We start from the raw sequence: 8,311 nt of genomic DNA on the forward strand, positions 1-8,311 counted from the left end.
TCGAGTCCCGCATCGGGCTCTCTGCTCAGCAGGGAGCCTGCTTTCCTTCCTCTCTCTCTGCCTGCCTCTCTGCCTACTTGTGATCTCTGTCTGTCAAATAAATAAATAAAATCTTAAAAAAAAAATTGTCTATTTTAATGCTTGGAAAGCTGTAGTAAACTTAAGTCTCCCTGAATTGATCACAGATGATACACTTGAGGTCAGTATATTGTTTGCCAAGACATTGTTTGGGTCTTCAATTTCAAATGATAGAATATGTTCCACAGAAATGTTTAAAATGTAAATTATTTTAATTATCTGGGAAAGGGTCATTCTATTAAATATTTGAATTAATATCAAAGTGAGATATTTAGTAAGATAAAGGAAACCACCTTTGTAGTCTGTCAGTTTCTCTTATAAATTGCTGATTTAAAAAATTCTTAGTTTTGTACACACTGTGTGCCGTGGTTTGGCTTGCTTTGGAATCTTCAAGCCCAGGTCCCAAACTTCTGCCCTCTCCTGCCCTTTATTCCTTACCCAATCTGTTATTTTTTTTTTTCTTGCTTTACTGGCCAAGTACACCAAATACAGTATTAAAGTGGCATAGTGAGCATTGTTATTTCCTTCACAATCTCAGGTGAAAAACTGACTATTTGACCAATATGACTTGTTGCTTTACTGTGGCTATTGCCTTTTATCAGATTAAAGAAAATTTCCTTCCTTTTATAGTTTGCTAAGTTTTCGTTGAATTCATCAAATGCTTTTTTTTGCATTATTATGTGCTGCTTTTTTCTCTTTGGTTAATGCAGTGGATTACATTGATTCTCTCCGGTGGCAACACACACACACACACACACACACACACACACACACTATTTCCCCTCTCAGTAACTTCCAAGTGTACAATATGGTATTGTCAACCACATGCACATGGTGTACAGCAGATTCCAGAATCCCTTGTCCTGCATGGCTGAAACTTGACACCCACCAATCCACTCCCCATTTCTCCCCTTCAGCTTGCCTCTTCTATTTTGATTTAATCTATTTTACTCCCATATTTTTTAGTAGTACAAAATGTAGGTGTTTTTATGTTTATTGATTAGACAACGTTTTCATGAAATGGCAGGTTTGCGTAACTTTTATACAAAATGAAAAGCAAAGATTTGGTCGATATCTGTGGCAAGTTGAAGAAGGCCTGCCGTGTCAAGAGGGCCTCTGCTCTCCAGCTGATTGTTATGTCCAGGTCTATAATCCTCAGAAATCACAGATGTAAATGTGAAATCTTTGTATCTTTGGCTACAATTTTTTTTAAGTTCAGTAGCTTGTGGACTATACAAAACCCTTGCAGGTCAGATTTCCTCGGTTTGTAACCTCTGATAGAGACTCTTTTTTTTTTTTAAATCATAAAATGGTGGTATTATTTAACAATCAAATTCAAAATTAGGATAGTCCTTAAACTTTTAACTGTGAAACACTGTAACCCATGTTTTGAATGGGCATGCTCAACCTTTGTTTTAAAGACGGAGCAAGTTTGTGACTGTTTTTCCCAAGGAGTTGTGGAAATAATTGATCAAGACCAGTGAGTAAAGATGGCTGGCCTGTGTCTTACTGTCACTTCCAGGACAAAAACTGTGCTGGATTCATACCAAGAAAGTGGACAGATAAGGGAACTATTTCCTATTCTAAGGACTGGTATCCTAAAGTTGAACAGTTTTGGTAGTTCCTGCAAACTTGGTTCTCAATAGGACAGGCAACAGAAGACAACTCTGGCTGCTTAAGTGGGAAAGGGGCTTGTTAAAGTGAGATGAGGTGCTTCCAAGAATTTTGGGGACAGCCTTAAAGCTATAATTCCAGGAGTGATTCCCCAAACCACACACAGAACTGACCTCAATACTTTCTATGCTATGCTGCCCCACCTAGCCCTTGAGGAAACTGCTAGCATAGCCTCACTGTTCTCCCAGGAAGCCCAGCACGTCAGTCAGTCATGGCTCAGGGGACAGAAAACAATCGCTTTACATTGATTGCTCTTCTAGATCAGTCTTCTGAGGTGTGTCTGGTAGGGAGAGCCTAGTCTCAGTGCCTCCATCCTCACTACAAGAGCAGCTGTAATTCGAGTCTTGCCGTCTACAGTCGGGAGACAGAACCCAATCTGGCTTTTTCTCAAACTCGTGAAAGATTTTTTTCAAAAGTTGGTCTGTTAATATGACCGGTATCTGTTATAGGATCCAGATTCTTTTATTCTTTGGAACTTTGTTTTCTCTGGGGATTGTGACCAGTTTTTCTACATTCAGATGGGATTTTTAACTCGATATTTTTTCCTTTTTATTTAGCAAACATCAAGTGTACCAGTTACTATTCTAAACTCGGATAAAGATGAAGAAGAGATTTTCTTTTTCAGACTTTACATGTAAATGAGAGGAGACAAATCAACAAATCAGTGTTAAGTGTCATAAAAAAAATGAAACCGATGTATTGGGGTGGAGATCTATTTTGGATAGATTAATTAGAGGAAAGCTCCTTGCAGAAGGGTTGATGTGAAACCCAGACCCTAATGGGTGATAAGGAGCCAGCTCGATTTGGGAGAATCTCCCTGACTGGGAGGAAAACAAGTGAAAAGACCCTGAGGCAAATAAACTTATAAGTTTATAAGTTCGAGAAACTGAAGAGGCAAGTGGGTTGTGGACAGTTGAGGCAAGTGGAGCAAAGTGAGGTTTATGAAGATTGGGAACACATCAAGAGTAGGTTGTAGACCAGAAGTTTGGTTTTTATTCCAAGTAAAATAATAGCTAACATTTACTGGGTACTTACTATGTGATTAGGAACTTGAACCCAGATGGTCTGGCTGGAGAGCCCGTGTTCTAAGCAATACGCTATACTGACTCCCAGCGGGAACTTTGTACTTGTTTTACACGGTTTCACTTTTTGAAAAACAATCCATGCCCTAAGCATCAGGTTGGAAAGAGCTCGGATTTCAGATGCAGAAGAAATGTACTCCGACTCACTTGGCTTGCAGGCTTCTCTCTAGGGAAGGAAACCCAGATTGAAATCCCTGGAAGCCCTCTGACACCAATGTGTTACCTAGGTAATATCCAGTTAATAATGAGTCACTTTGGTCAAGGAAATTGAGAAATAAGGTCTCAACGTGAGCCACAGCTGGTAAATAAAAGGGTTACCAAGGAAGGGGCTCAAAAAAGGGCAGGAAGTCTCCTGAGACTGTTCCCGTGGGAGAGGAGCAATTTTTTTTTTTCCAAGGGTGTTTATTTTTATTTTTATTTATTTTTTTTTAAAGATTTTATTTATTTATTTGACAGACAGAGACCACAAGTAAGCAGAGAGGCAGGCAGAGAGAGAGAGGGGGAAGCAGGCTCCCCGCTGAGCAGAGAGCCCGATGTGGGGCTCGATCCCAGGCCCCTGGGATCATGACCTGAGCTGAAGGCAGAGGCTTTAACCCACTGAGCCACCCAGGCGCCCCTTTTTTTTTTTTTTTTTAAAGATTTTATTTATTTATTTGACAGACAGAGACCACAAGTAAGCAGAGAGGCAGGGGTGTTTATTTTTAATTAGCTGCTCCCTCTCACGGCAGCAGAGGGGCCCCTCAGAGCCCGAATTCAGGTATGCAGCCCAGTTTGCTCTACCCAGGAGAAAATTTTTTTTGCTTTTATACGTTGTGTCTTAGGATTCCATATGTAACATGAGGTAGCCCTATCTGGGTTAAGAATAAAATCTCATCGTTTGAAATCATGCACCCTCCTTCAGATTCAGGATAATCCTGGAGTCAGTTTGGAATATTAGGAAAGCAATGTTGCAGGGGTGGTTAAGTGTTTTGCAAACAAAATGGGTTAATTCATGCTTTCCATGTACTATAATCTCTGAGGCACTCAGGATGTGAGAGAAAAGCTAATGAAACCAGCCCAGAATTAGGGTGATAAACAGGATATCATTTACTATGAAGTTCTAAGTAGTGATACTGATTCTGGCTTTTAATCATTGCAGAAAATCTGCGTGTAAGTGGACCCACACAGTTCTAACCCATGTTGCTCAATGGTCTGCTGTACACATAGACTGTGTCTTCCTTCCCATTCCTAACTACTCTCAGTTCCTTCCTCCAGAGACCATCTCTGTAAGCAGTCTTGGTGTGTTCCTACACACACCTTTTTGTGCCTATACTTTTTAAATACAAAGGGTAGTTACACTGTTTCTATGTTTTTTTATTTTATTTTATTTTATTTATTTGAGAGACAGAGACAGTGAGAGAGAGCATGAGCAGGGAGCAGAGGGAGAAGCCGGCTCCCTTCTGAGCAGGGAGCCCAACACAGGCCTGGATCCCAGGATCCTGAGATCATGATCTGAGCTGAAGGCAGACACTTAATGGAGGCCTCCCTGTATACTTTGTATTTTTGTTTGTTTTTTCTTTAGAGAGAGAATGAGCACACCTGGGGAGGGAAGAGGCAGAAGGAGAGGGAGAGAGAGAATCTCAAGCAGGCTCCATGTCCAGCACAGAGCCCAATGCAGGGCTCAATCTCACAACACGAGATCATGACCTGAGCCAAAATCAAGAATCAGATGCTCAACCAACTGAGCAACCCAGGGGCCCCTGTACTTTGTTTTTAAAAATAGTAATTATATATTGGCCACTTCGTTCTCTTCTGACATAGACCAGCCTCAGGCTGTTGATCCAACATTTAGAACACCATCATATACGTGCCCTGGAATTTCTTTAACCAGTTCCCCCACTGAAGGACATTCAGGATTTTTTTTGTAAAGATTTTGATTATTTGACAGAGTTCACAAGTAGGCAGAGAGAGACAGAGAGAGAGAGAGAGAGAGAGTGGGAAGCAGGCTCCCTGCTGAGCAGAGAGCCTGATGTGGGGCTCGATCCCAGGACCCTGAGATCACGACCCAAGCCGAAAGCAGAGGCTTAACCCACTGAGCCACCCAGGCACCCTATTTCAGGATATTTATGGTCTTTCTGCTATTAGTAATAGTGCTTCCAAGAATATCTTGATATTTGTATCTTTGTACAAATACATTGAACAAATAATCAAGAGCTTACTATGTACTTCAGAATCTGTGAATGTGACCTTGTATATGGAAATAGAGTCTTGCCAGATGGCATTAACTTAAGGATCCTGGGATGAAATTATGCCAGATAGATGTTGGGCCCTAAGTCCTATGACTGGTGTCCTTAGAAGAGCAAAGGGAGGGAGATGTCAGACACAGAGGCACACGGAGGGGCGGTCCCTATGGAGGGGGAGGCAGAGATTGGCATCATCCCGCCACAGGACAAAGAACGCTGAGTCTCTGGCAGCCACCAGAAGCTGGGACACAGGCCTGGAAGAGGTTCTCCGTCAGAGCCTCCGGTGGGAACCCACCCTACCCACACCTTGCAATGCATTTTGGGCCTCCAGAGCTACAAGGATAAAATCCGTTTTTAAAACCACTGAAATTGGACACCCGGGTGGCTCAGTTGGTTAAGCGACTGCCTTCTGCTCAGGTCATGATCCCAGAGTCTCTGGATCAAGTCCAGCATCGGGATCCCGGATCAGCAGGGAGCCTGCTTCCCCCTCTCCTCCCTGCTCCTGCCGTCTCTCACTATCTCTGTCTCTCTCACTCTCTCCAATAAATAAATGAACAGGGCGCCTGGGTGGCTCAGTGGGTTAAGCCACTGCCTTCGGCTCAGGTCATGATCTCAGGGTCCTGGAATCGAGCCCCGCATCGGGCTCTCTGCTCAGCAAGGAGCCTGCTTCCTCCTCTCTCTCTGCCTGCCTCCCTGCCTGCTTGTGATCTCTGTCTGTCAAATAAATAAAATCTTTAAATAAATAAATAAATAAATAAATGAACAGATCTTCAAAAACCCACTAAATTCATGATAACTGTTTACATCCATCCTAGGAAACTGATGGAAACTCCATCCAAGTTGTTTCATTGCTGAGTGGGCTCCACCCGCACCCATGGTACAGTGGCTCATTTAATCATGGGGTTATTTCCAGTCTGGGGACAGTAAGGCAGAAAGCTGCTATGAACATAAATAGATTTATTTTTTTAAATAAATTTTGCTTTCATTTTTCAAGATAAAGCCCTGGTCAAATTTCTTCCCCTCCACTATTGACTCCGGAATGTGGGTCTCCCTTTTAAGCAGACTTGCTATCAACAGCCCTTTTCTGGTGCTAGCCATGCTCGCCCAGCCAGGGCCTGCTGTCTTTAGCTCATCTGACTCTAAGAATTGCAACCTGAGGGCCCCAGATTTTTGGATGGGGGGAGGGCACAAGCTAAACTGGCCAGAATTAATGCGAAGTGAAAGCCTGCTTTGGACGGGCAGAGTTTAGAAATTCAGCACCAGGACTCTTGCCTCTGTCCTGTCTCCTTCCATCGGGGGTTGACTGCTCAGTCGGCTGACATGACATATGGAGGGCCACGTGAAAGACCTACAGACCACACAGGGTACACTTGCTGCTCGACACGCATGAGGAGTTTGGAAGAATGTTCCAGCAGCCTTGGGAGGGAAGGCTATTGAATAGAGAAACTTAAGCGGGTTGGCTGAGGTTATATTTCCCTTCTGTTCCTCAGCCAGGAGAGGCGGCAGGGCCTCCATTCAGTTTCTGTCTTGCTCCTTGTCTTCTTTTTAAAAAAAAAAATTTTTTTTAGCACTTTCTCTGTGTCAGCACTTGGGTAACAGCAATAAATAAGGTAGACATACTTTTCACCCCCAAAGTTCATTTTGTGGTGGGAGAGAAGCATTAAAAAACAAAACAAAACAGAAACCCCCCCCAAAACAAACAAACAAAACCGTAGGCCCATAGCTTGAACCAGCCACGTAATTTATGGGGCCCCTTATTTAAACACTGCTGAGACTTTCCTGACAGAGACGGCAGAGCCTCAGACTGGGGGTAGGACTGCGTGACCGCACCTGCGGCTGGCCTGGAGCACAATTACGTGTATACGGGCTCTTTGGTGACGTCACAGCTGGGGATTGGCACCCAGGGAATAGAGGTCACAGGAGCTTCTAAACATCCCATCCTGCTCAGGACAGACTCACAGCAAAGATTTATCTGACCCCAAATTTTGGTTGTGTCAAGGTTGAGAAATCCTGCTTCAGTCAATAGCAGTTTTAATATGTGCCAGAAAAACAAAAACAAAAACAAAACAGAACCCCAAACTCAGAGGGTTCTATGAAAACATATAGCCTGGAGACCTGCTGTAATCTGGGGAAGGCTTCTTGGGGCAAAGACCCTTTAAATTGAGACACAAAGAATGGGTTTGAGTTAGCCAAGCTCGAGAGGAGAGGAGATGGCAGCAGCGGAGGTCGTAAGGGTGTGTGTGTGTGTGTGTGTGTGTGCGCGTGTGTGTGTGTGTGAATTCCTAACATCATTTTCATCCCTACAGAGGTTCAAATCCAAACAAGAAAGAAACATGGGGTTTAGGTAGACAAAGGTGACACTTCCACCTTTATAACTCAAAAAGCTTCTTGGGGACCGTGCTAAGGTGTGACCACACTTGCTAATCTGCTGTTCTGGCCATGCCCTTATTATCTTGCCAACAGCATCCTCCCCTCCAAGGGACAAATCTGTTCTGCTGTCACCAGAGCACCCCCCCCCCCCACTGCACAAATCTCAGAAGGAGGAGACAGGAAGGGGCCAAGGCGTATATGCCCAGTATTCTGCTCCCCTGCCCCTCTGCCCCTCACCAGCTGGGTCAGTCCTTCCCCCTCCCAGGCACCAAGGGCCTGAGAGGGTAAGTGAAGGTCAAGGGAAGGCAGACAGGAGCTCCGAGCTCAGTGTTCTCCACTGTGGTGGAGTACAATAACCTGGAGACCCCTGAAAAGCCCTGTTGCCAGGGCAGCATTCGAGCCCAGTGAAGCCAGAATTTAAGGGGGTCAGGCATTGATTTTTTTTTTAATGCTCCCCCTCCCAGGGTTGTCAGAAAAACTATAGGATGCCCAGTTAACTTTCAGATAAGCAACACATACATTTTTTTTAAAGGTTGTGTTTATTTATTTGACACAGAGAGAGCACATAAGCCAGGAGAGCATCAGAGGGAGAAGGACAAGCAGGCTCCCGACATGGGGCTCCATCCTAGGACTCCGGGATCATGACCTGAGCTGAGGGCAGATGCTTCGCCGACTGAGCCACCCAGGTACCCCAACACACAACATTTTTTTACTTCAGGTATATCCCAAAGATTGCATGGGACAGACTTAGAATACAAATGCATTTGTTGTTCATTGAAATGCAAAGTTAAGTAGGTGTCTTGTATTTTTATTTGCTAAATCTGGCAACCCTGTGATCCCAGAGGTTTCCACCTGTAGCCAAGTTTGAGCCCACTGAACCAAGGA

This window comes from Lutra lutra, chromosome 9, assembly GCF_902655055.1.
Source record: "Lutra lutra chromosome 9, mLutLut1.2, whole genome shotgun sequence".
NCBI classification, from domain to species: Eukaryota; Metazoa; Chordata; class Mammalia; order Carnivora; family Mustelidae; genus Lutra; species Lutra lutra.